This window comes from Herpailurus yagouaroundi, unplaced genomic scaffold (assembly GCF_014898765.1).
Source record: "Herpailurus yagouaroundi ecotype Mexico unplaced genomic scaffold, PumYag 29, whole genome shotgun sequence".
NCBI lineage: Eukaryota > Metazoa > Chordata > Mammalia > Carnivora > Felidae > Herpailurus > Herpailurus yagouaroundi.
In genome coordinates, this window is record NW_024412377.1 from 33,915,169 (window position 1) to 33,926,719 (window position 11,551).

The 11,551-nt window shown below is 37.2% G+C and overlaps 1 long non-coding RNA gene across 1 annotated transcript; it reads right to left on the reverse strand.

Moving 5' to 3' along the window:
* Positions 1-7,706: 7,706 nt before the first annotated feature.
* Positions 7,707-9,388, reverse strand: LOC121040963 (uncharacterized). The gene is made up of 2 exons (XR_005795508.1): positions 9,195-9,388; positions 7,707-7,799 (listed from the first exon to the last, which is right to left on the reverse strand). It is a non-coding gene; the product is annotated as an uncharacterized LOC121040963 (long non-coding RNA).
* Between the last annotated feature and the right edge of the window lie 2,163 nt (positions 9,389-11,551).

The window sequence follows — 11,551 nt, forward strand, 5'->3', positions numbered from 1 at the left end:
AGAATTCCTGAGACATCTTTTTTAAAAAAAAAAAAAAAAAAAAAAAAAGGAAGCTGATTTTGTTAAAGCACCAGGTACGACTACTTTTTATACTTGTAAATGGTTGAGGGAAATGAAAAGAAGAATATTTTCCGACACATGAAAATTATTTGAAATTCAAATTTCAGTGTACATGAATATAGTTTTATTGGAACACAGCCATGCCCATTCATTTATGTATTGCTTTTGGCAGATATTGTGCCCAACTGCTGGAGTTGAGTAGTTGCAACAGAAACCATAGATGGTCTGCAAAGCCTAAAATATTTACTATTTGGCTTTTTATGGAGAAAATTTGTCAACCCCTGTTCCATATCCACTGAGAATTTGCTTTTGCTCTGTGATGTACAGCAGCGAGGTGGAGCACGCCTGGGGCAGGGCCAAGTGCTTTAAGGGAGTGGAGGAGACATGCCTGGAAAAGCATGGCAGAGCTTTAGAAGACCCAGGGTCCCAGGTTTTCTGCAGCTAAAGCTGCTCTTTGCTTTGCTCTAAAGAATTTTGTGCATATTTTTAAGAGAAAGAACTAAGATCCAGTAAAAGGTGAACAAATTAGGACACAGAAAACAAGGAAAGAATAACTGTATCTATATCCCAGACATGCAGTTTTTTCTCTGACTCCTGTTCTCTGCCTCACAATCTTCTGTAGTTCCACTTGAAATAAGAATTAGAGGAGGAGGATAAGGAGGTGGGGGAGGAGGTGGAGGAAGGAGAGAGGGAGGGAGAGAGAGGGAGAGAGGAAGAGAGAGAGAGAGAAAGAAGAAAGAAAAGAATAAGAAAGAAGGAAGGAAAGAAAATTTTAGATGAAAGCAGAGTAAAGATCAAAGTAGAAGTCAAAGTGAGAAAAGTAGAGAAAGAGAGAAGATAATGGAGTAGTGAGAAGGGTCTTGCAAAAAAAAAGGGGGGGGTTCTGAGCCATAGATGGTGCCATCTTCTATTCCTACTTCAATTTAAGCTTTCTAAAAGGAGGCCACAGAGGCTTGATTGATTGATTGGAATAAAATCAAGAAAATAAGGACATAGAAAGAGGGTGGAAGTGAGACATGGCATCAAAAATTAATTTTGCCAACTGTAATATGCTAAAAAGTAGTTTTTTAGCTTTTTGTCATGGATTTAACTTTTTGGATTCCTAATTTGAATAAAAGCTTATACATGAGCCTAATGTGTAGATGACACAAAGATAGACCAGCTGTAACTGAAGCTGGCCTGACCTCCAAGCATGTATACCCTTCACCAAGAGTTTCCAGATGATCCAAGGTCTCTCTCTCTCTCTCTCTCTCTCTCTCTCTCTCTCTCTCTTTCTATCTCTCTCTGTCAAAGGAATAATCACCACCTTCTCATCTGAGGAGGATCATTTTGACTTTATGGGAGTCACTTTGAATCTAACTGCCACAAAGAGAGAGAACATAAACATGTGTTTGCGGTCTCTGCCCACGTTGGACTTGTAGAACTGCCACCAAATGGTTTATGGTTTGGTAATCACACAGATGAATTCACAGCTCACACATTTTAAAGCTATGTTGTAATTCTCCCAGGAACTCAAAAACACTAAGTAAAGGGTTAATTGATGATGCCTATGAAGCAGAGGTAGGTCTGTTTCCTGTAGTGTTGGGCAACTTTATAAGGCACCACACACCTAGAGGAGGAAGACCATGAATCCCTAATTTTAAAATAATGACATTAGCAGTACAAGGACTACCAATTCTTTTTTTTTTAAATTTATATATGAAATTTATTGTCAAATTGGTTTCCATACAACACCCAGTGCTCATCCCAAAAGGTGCCCTCCTCAATACCCATCACCCACCCTCTCCTCCCTCCCAACGGAATGGGAAAAGATATTTGCAAAGGACTACCAATTCTTGAAGTGAATAGAGTTCTTTTAACCTCAGTCCCTGGCAGATTTGGACTTATGTTGAGCAGGATCATTTTATTGACAGAGTTGCCAACATAACAACTGGTCTTCCTTTGAAGAGTTGTCCACTCTTGTTTACACTGCAGCACAGAGATCAACTTGTCAGAAGACCAGGAGACATCAAGATTTCTACACATTCCTCGCCATCTGTTCAGATCACATATTAGAAAACATACAAGTGTGCCAAGCACACCTGCCTCTTTCTCCATTACATTAATAGCCACCTTTTCTTAATGGAGCATGGAAATACAAGACTTTATGACATTGCAGGACTACTTTGAAACATTCCAAAACTGCCCTAACAAAAATGGATTTGGACCTTGCTAACTATATTGCCCTGAGAAATGCATTACCAGTATTTGTGCTCAAAGAGGATATTCTCTACCCTGACACATTGCCTTGGAAAGAAAGGAACATTGAGGAAACAGGTAAATAAAGCCCTCTACCCACCCTTCCAGCCTCATTGCTTCCCTGTGGCTAAAGGAAACATGACATTTCCCATCAGCTCTATGCCAAAATCAATGGAGAAAAATGTTTAGCACAAAGTACAAATTATCTTCTATTTTCACAAAGAAGACTCCCCTAAGGAGCCAATTAACATTTAACATGAGTTCTTCAGAAGAGAACCACACGCCTTCTGGGTAGGCAGATATCAAAATCAACAGATGTTCAAGTTAACACTTGGAATCGCAGCCTCCTGCTGAAAACAGGACCTGTATAATTCATCTCCAGTGTGAGCCAAAATCATGGAGCCCACATAAAACTCTACTAAATAAAATCAGTCAAGATGGTCATCAATGACTTGTGGGGTTTATGACCTCTGAACAAATATGAAGGGCAAATATTAGGGGAGAAATGTTATTGCTCTTGCATAGGCTGTTAAAATTGAACAAAAATATAAGAAGTAATATCAGCACGAAATGACTGTTTTTCTTGTATAGAAACTCTGTCAAAATTGAAGGTGTTTTTTGAGCATAATAAATCTGATTTGCTCCATCCGGGGCATGAACAATTGTCAGATGATTATGCCTCAAATAGATTTTCGGGATTCCATTTCCCTGTACCAAACTGCAAAGGTTCTTTTTTCCCCGCTCTACTACTTACTCTGACAAACTGAGCATGGTGTTTATTCCTGCATGAAAGTCTAAGGTCAGAGAAATTTAGAAAGATTAAATGCATTATGATTCTTAAAATGAATTGTTGGGGACAGAGAAATGCTGAATGCTGGAAAACCTCATGGATCTTTTTCAGTAATGTCTAGTTTAGGGATTGGAGTGGGTGAGGAGAGTTACATGAGGAGGAAGAGAGTGCAGGAGGGAAGACAGCCATAAGGTACACAGTTACATGATGGCAGGTTATTATTTGACAGTAAGTTTGAAATGGTTCCAAAGAATAGTAAATGAAAAGGCCAACACAAACAGGTGGGAAAGGTCTGGCATTATTGGTGAATGTGACAACTGAAGGGAGGCTTCCTCCAGGAGGGCCTAGACAATGCCCTGGATTTAAAAGTCATCCTGTGTGTTACATGGATAAAGGGAGCTCAAACTTAAAGAGGTCTTTACGATTTTCCATAAAACTAGGCAGCAAGACTCCAAATCCACAGGACAATGGTGTATTTTTGTAGTCTGTAGGAGGACAGCAGCTCACAGTGCTGTAGTACGCTAGACAATGCAGAGAAAGGCAAGGTAAAGTGCACAATGCAACATTTAATTTCAAAGTAACCACGACTCTAGTAGCTTTCTGTTGCTCTCCAGTCAAGTCTCCAATAGTCAACTGATCAACAAGTATATGTAGAATATAAACCACAGACCTACTACTGAGCAAGGTGCTATGAGAAAGGCAAAAGCCCAAGCAGTTTAAGGTCTAGCCCAGAACACAGAGCTTATCCATAATAGCCATTTAATGAAACAAAATGTATAAAATATCAAATTATGTGATACTAATAATTTGAAGCTATGAATAAATATAATAAAGGTCAATTATTGCTATGGTCAGAAAATTCAAAGAATAAAATGGGCTAGATTCACCAGGGAAGGCTCTAGGAGGAATTTCCAAAGGGTTTCTCAAGAGTCTTTGTAGTGGCTTAGTACACCCTCCATAGTGTCAGTGAGAGAGGGGCATAACTGTAACTATGTAGGGGTATTTTTTTTTAACTTTTATTTTTAGGTGTGGCAAAACTCACATAACATACCACTTATTACCTTGGGATCAAGGAGACAAAATGTCTAGCAAGGCACAAGGCAGTCTCCCACAGTGAAGAATTTTCCTACCTAAAATGCCAGTGGTGCTCTTATTATGAAATACTGCAATAAGAAGAAATATCAAGAAATAGGCCATTGAAGTAAATCAAATACCGAGCGATAAAGGAAGGAAGGAAGGAAGGAAGGAAGGAAGGAAGGAAGGAAGTGAAACTTCCTTTGAAGGAAGCAGTGAAAAAGAGGCACCAATCCATAGAACACTGACAATTGTAACTAACTGTGAGTGACAAATAAGAGTGAGAGGTGAAAGTTATCTGTGTGACTTAGGACAGGTCATTGATCACTTTTGGGTCTCTATTCTTATTTATTTGCAAAATGAGGGTATGAAATCTCTGAAGTTTCTATTAGTTCTCACATTCTATGGTCTTTTGACACTAGATTTTGAGCCTAAACACTGACTGTCAAAAGCATAAAAGAAGACATTTAGAAGCCTGGCAACACCTGTACAGAGGCCCTGACTTTGAAAATCTTGTGAAGTTGGTCAAGTTTGACTTGATAATTCCTCAACTGTCTTCATTTTCATATTTTCCCACCAAATACCTGCCAAGGAACATTCAGTTGCCTAAACTTCCTGAATTGCTCCGGAAGGACTTGACTTTCTAGAGCCATACCCCAGCCACATAAATATTTTGCGTATTTCTATCAGTTAGCTACTTCTATAAAACAAACCACCTCAAACCTAGTGTCTTACATTTTGAGCCTTAAAACAATAATCAGTTATTACTTCTCATGAGCTGTGGGTAAGCTGGGCAGTATTGGCGATCTGGAGCAACATAAGTTGATCTCAAATATGTTTGCTCCACCTAATTCATTCTGTGGTCAACTAGGTAATCAATGATGCAGGCTGGCTGATCTAGACTATTCCAGTCTTGTTTTCATGGGTGTGGCAGGGCTTTAGGGAGCAGAAGTTTCTTATGGCCTAAATGAGGAACTGATATGCTATCATTTCTATCACATTTTATTAGCAAATAACAAGGCCAGACTCATCTCTTAATGGGAGGAGCTATAAAGTCATATTGCAAAGGTCATGATTACAGAGAATAGAATGTTTGGGCCATTTTTGCAGTCAGTCTACCATCAAACTTCATCTGTCTTTAGTCTATGCTCTCAGGATATAGCTAAGTGATGGCCACTAATGGCCCACTAATCAAGATGACAATTTCCTTAAGGGTAAGGATAATTAAGTTTTTAATCTTGGTATTTTTGGTTAGTACAATACAAGGGTCAAAGCAAGCTCTCAAAAAAAAAAAAATACTTGTTGAAATGACAAGAAACTGGTTTACAAAGACTTTTTAATGTTTACTGTGGAAAATGTGTTTCCTACCTTTTCTTCTCTAAGAGTTAAGTAAACTATTTAACAGTATGTTTTATAGAATGTTATTGTATTGATTTGGACTACTACCCATTACTAGAAAAATCTAAAGCCGTAAGTTTACTACATAGCATGTTTTAAAACGTTATTTAGCTTATAACTCCTTTATATTTTGCTGGGGACTCAATATGTTTCTTCACTAATGAGCAACAGAATGCTTTCAGTTAATAGCTGGACAAAAGCAGCTACACTAACATTGCTAGAAATTCTCCAAGTGGAGAGATGGAACTACTCTGAGTTAACATCTCGTGATTTTAGATTTCTTTATTTTCTGCATGGTTTCAGCCAAACACTGGTTTATCATTCTTCCTTGCCCTGAATATTTTTAGAGTATTTCACACGGTGATGAAATATCTATTGCAGTTTTCTTCTATATGCGTCTGTTCTTCACTTATGAAAGAGCCGCCTGAATTATTTTTTTGTTTTTATTTTTTATTTCACAACAAAAGCCAAATAATTTGGGTAGATACTTCTCTTTCCTGCTGTTTTCACAATAACCACCTCCCTAAGAAACAGTGAAGACTTTGGGATAAATAGGTTTTTGGTTGTGGTCAAAACTGACAATGGCTGACTGTTATTAAACCTCTTCTGCATCCTCTGGAAAACAAGGATAATAACAATTTATCCCAAGGAATATTTATGAGGATTGAATTACTTAATTCAAGTAAAATATTAAGTATAATGCCTGGCACATAATAACTAATCATTATTATTTACTGTAGCTCTGTTAATTTGCTCCATGGACTAGTCATTGCCCTTGCACATGAACAAGTGTGATGCTTACTCTGAACAAATGAGGACTGTTGCATTCCAACTCAGCATAGCTTGTTACTATCACTAACAATAGTAATAACAACAACATGATTAATAGATATTGAGTTGACGGATGAAAGGTCACTTTATCCAAAGAACTAACCTCTAAAAGGAAGGGTGAAACATAACCACACTTTTATCCAAAAAATGAATATTTAACACCAATGAAAACTCAATATCTGAAAGATGTTGATGATTCCAAAAGAGATCTAAGTAGATTCTTTGTGTGAAAAAACAAAGTGAGATATCTGTGTCACACAATGCGCACAGATAAATCCCAGCTGAAAGAACATCTCTAAGACATTGGGGTAGAAAATATTTCATTAAAAAACAAAAAGCAGAAGATTAATATATTCAATTCCTTTAAATTCAAGAACGAGAATGTTTTGTGTGAAATAAATGTTGCCATAAATAAATTTAAAAAACAAACCATTGGCTAGGAAAAGACCATTGTAACACAAATACCTGGCCAATGATTGGTATTTCAATATATAAATATAACTGCAAATGAATATGAAAAATTCAAAAATGTAATAGGAAAATGAGCAAAGGATATGAACATGCAGTTTACAGAAACCAAAACCTGAACGTCCAGTAAATATAAGAAAAATGTTTTACTTCCCTGATAATGATGGAAATACAAATTAAACCAACTATAATGGGGCACCTATGTGGCTCAGTCAGTTAAGCATCTGACTTAGGCTCAGGTCATGGTCTTACAGTTTGTGGGTTCGAGCCCTGCATTGGGCTCTGCGCTGACAGCAAGGAGCCTGCTTGGGATTCTCTCTCTCCCTCTCTCTCTGGCATGCCCTCACTCATGAAAAACAAAACAAAAACAAAACAAAACAAAACAAAAACAAAAATGGCAAAAAAAGTTTAAATTTGGCAAAATCAAGAGTTAGTAAGGAATTGAGATAATGGGACCACCGCGGCGTTGCTGGAGTAAATAGAAGTTGCCACTACCTGAGGGTGCTTCACCACATCTAGTAAATGTGAAGATGTGTATATTCTGTAACCTAGCTATTCTAATGCCTGCTATACACCCTGGAGAAATTCTCCAACATGCATATAAGATGTAATATACATAATGAAATATGCAAGGGAATGTTTATAGCAATCCTATTTAAAAGAGTGAAAAATTCATGTAAATTGTGTTAGTTATACAATGGAATATTGCACAGTATTTAAAATTAATGAACTAGAACTCCATGAATTATATAGGCCAACCTTGAAAAAGTTTGAATGAAAAACACATTGCAGAATGCTACATAAGTATGACACTATTTGTTTAAAATTTAAAAAACATACAACAGGATATTACATAAATGAGTTATTAATACATGTGCACTGTGAATGCATAAACCTTGGACAGAAAGGATACCCATCATCTTCAGGCAAGTGGTTGCATCTGAGAAAGAAGGAGAAGGGAATCTGTGGTAATATAAAAAACCTCAATTGTCTTCATGCATTTTATTTCTTTAACAAAAATTCTTTTTTGAAAGTTTATTTATTTATTTTGAGAGACAGAGAGAGAGAGAGAGAGAGAGAGAGAGAGAGAGAGAGAGAGAGAGTGCAGGAGGGGCAGAGAGAGAGAGGGAGGGAGAGAGAGAGAATCCCAAGGAGGTTTTGCACTGTCAGCACAGAGTCTGATGCAGGGCTTGAACTCACGAATGGTGAGATTATGACCTAAGCTGAAACCAAGAGTCAGACACTTAACTGACTGAGCCACCCAGGTGCCCTTAACGAAAATTCTTAATATAGGAAAATGTCAATATTTTATATAATCTGTTTGGCATATATGCACATATTAAAAATAAATTTAAAAATATTTTTTGGTATTTTTGACATTCTTGAAATATTTTGTCATAGAAGAGGGAAAGCTTACCAATCCTTTAGGAATACTCATGAAGTTATTAGTAAACTGAAACATAACATTCACATTTCCAGCTGTCACTCATTGGGTGATTTCCATCATATAAAAGACAATTGAGACCAAGAGGCATCTCAGTTGCCAAACAAAAACTCTAAAACTATATGCTCAAACTCATAATTATTATTCCTAGCAGAAACTCTCAGATCCTTATTTACAGCCTATTAAATGTAATTTTATAAGATTGGCTAAACGTCGTAAGAAGTAAAATGTAATTAGAAAAAGAAAAAGAAGAAATAAAATACATAAAAAACAGATGTGAAATTTGTATAAGTTAAATGGTTGCTATTAAATATGCCTATAAGTAAATCCATAAAACCCTATACTTCTACTTCATTATGCCCTGAGAATATTATTCCAAATGGCACAATAATACATAATGGTAATGATTACAGATAACTAAGAACACTTGTCATTATGTTCTACATACCCTAAGAATGTAGGAACGTGAGCAATACATTTTAGAAAAATGCCCATCAAAAAAGTTAATCTTTTATGTTTTCATTTTGAAACATAATGGGGCTTTATTTCTGTTGCCTACATTGTAGTAACAGCCTTAACCCAAAGGTGAGTCTAAAAATGGGAATTGTAGACAGAGTCAGGTTATAAGTTTTGTGAGGGTATGAAACTAATATTTCATTAAGATACAATTTGCTACTTTTATAAATGAAGCTTTCCTGAGAGTGTGATTGAAAGAAAGTAAAGGGGAGTGAGGTATCTTCTCAGAGAATAAATAATAATTCTAAAATTCTTCACACAAAGATTACTGCAGCTTTTTAACCCCTGTATGTCATACACTATATCTATGACTATTCAAAACAAGGATTAAACATTAATAATGTGCGATGAAAATGAATTTTATAAATTTCTTACCTCAAAGCCTAGCTCTCTTAGTTTCACTGAAATCACATTTGGTTTAAAAAAAAAAGTGTAATGAAGTAAAATGGAATCCCTGATGGTAATTTGCGACAGATGGAAAGGAGATTATAATGATAACTTTGATAGTGTTTTATAAATTATTTTTAGTAGACTTTATTAAAATTTTTTTTTTAAATGTGTACTTATTTTTGAGACAGAGGGAGACAGAACGCTAGTGGGGGAGGGGCAGAGAGAGAGGGAGACACAGAATCCGAAACCGGCTCCAGGCTCTGAACCGTTAGCACAGAGCCCAATGCGGGGCTCCGACCCACAAACCGCGAGATCATGACCTGAGCCGAAGTCAGATGCTTAACCGACTGAGCCACCAGGTGCCCACCTTTTTTTTTAATTAAAAAAAAATTTTTATTTATTTTTGAGATAGAGGGAGTAGACTTTATTTTTTAAAGACTTCGTTATTTTAGAGCAGTTTTAAGTTTATACAAAATTGATAAGAAGGTACCAAGATTTCGTGTGTTCCCTCGTCCTCACACCTGCATAACCTCCCCATTATCCACATCCCCAACCAGAGTGGTGCAACACGTCTGTTACAACTGATGAACCTACAGGTATACATTAATAATTACCCAAGGTCCTTGATTTACCTTAGGGTTGTCTCTTGGTGCTGCACATTCTGTGGATTTGGACAAATGTACAATGACGTGTAGCTATCATTCTACAGCTGACTCCTGAACAGTGTAGGGCTTTGGTGCCAATCCCTTGCAGAAATCCACATATAACTTTTGACTCTCCAAAAACTTCATTACTAAGAGCCTGCTATTGACCAGAAGAAGCCTTACCACTCACATGAAGTTGATTAACACAGATTTTGTATTTTATATGTACTATATCCTGTATTCTTACAATAAAATAAGCTAGAGAAAAGAAAATATTAAGGAAATCATAAGATAAAATACATGCACTGTACTATACTTTAAAAAATCCACTTATGGGTGGGACCGTTCAAGCCTGTGTTGCTCAAGGCTCAACTGTAGTACCATATAGAGTATTTTCACTGCCCTAAAAATCCTCAGTGTTCCACCTATTTATCTCTCCCCTGGTAACCACTAATTTTTTTTTCTGTCTCTATAGTTTGCCTTTTCCAGAATGTCATATGGTTCAATTATATAGTATATAGCATTTTCAGATTGACTTCTTTCAGTTAGTAATATACATTTGAATTTCCCCTGTATCTTTTCATGGCTTTCATTTCTTTTTTTTAGCACTGAATAATATTCCATCATCTGGATGTACCACAGTTAACTTATCCATTCATCGGTTTTGGCAATCATGAATAGAGCTGCTATACACATCTATGTGAAGGGTTTTGTGTGGCCATAAACTTTCAAATCCTTTGGGAAAATACTAAGGAATGTAATTGCTAGATTGAATGGTAGACTGTGCTTAGTTTTTTTTTTTTTTTTTCAACGTTTATTTATTTTTGGGACAGAGAGAGACACACAGCATGAACGGGGGAGGGGCAGAGAGAGAGGGAGACACAGAATCGGAAACAGGCTCCAGGCTCTGAGCCATCAGCCCAGAGCCTGACGCGGGGCTCGAACTCACGGACCGCGAGATCGTGACCTGGCTGAAGTCGGACGCTTAACCGACTGCGCCACCCAGGCGCCCCATCTGTGCTTAGTTTTGAAGAAACCACTGAACTCTCTCTTAAAGTGAAGATACCACTTTACATTCCCACCAGCAATGCAAGTTCCTATTGCTTCACATCCTCACCAGCACTTGGCCTTATCAGTGTTCCACATTCTGACCATTCTGATAGGTATGTAGTGGCATCTCATTGTTGTTTTAATTTGCATTCCCTGATGACACGAGGTGGAGCATATTTACATATGCCTATTCGCCATGTGTGTATCTTCTTTGGTAAGGTGTCTATTAAGGGCTTTGGCCCAAAGCCCAAAAAAGTTTTTTTAAATGTATGTTTATTTTTGAGAGGGGGGAGGGGCAGAGAGAGAGGGGGACAGAAGATTCAGAGCAGGCTCTGCACTGACAGCAGAGAGCCCATTTCGGGGGCTGAAATCATAAATGGTGAGACCATGACCTGAGCCAAAGTCGGACACTATTTTTTTGTTTTGTTTTTAGTTTTCAGTTGTTGAAAGGCCTCCTGTTGTTCTTTGTTCCATTTAATTAATTAATTAATTAAAATCCAAGTTACTTAACATATAGTGTAATAATAATTTCAGGAATAGAATTCTGTGATTCATCACTTACATATGACACCCAGTGGTCATCCCACAAAATGTCCTCAATGCCCTTCACCCCTTTAGCCCTTTCCCCCACCCAACACCCTGCCAGCA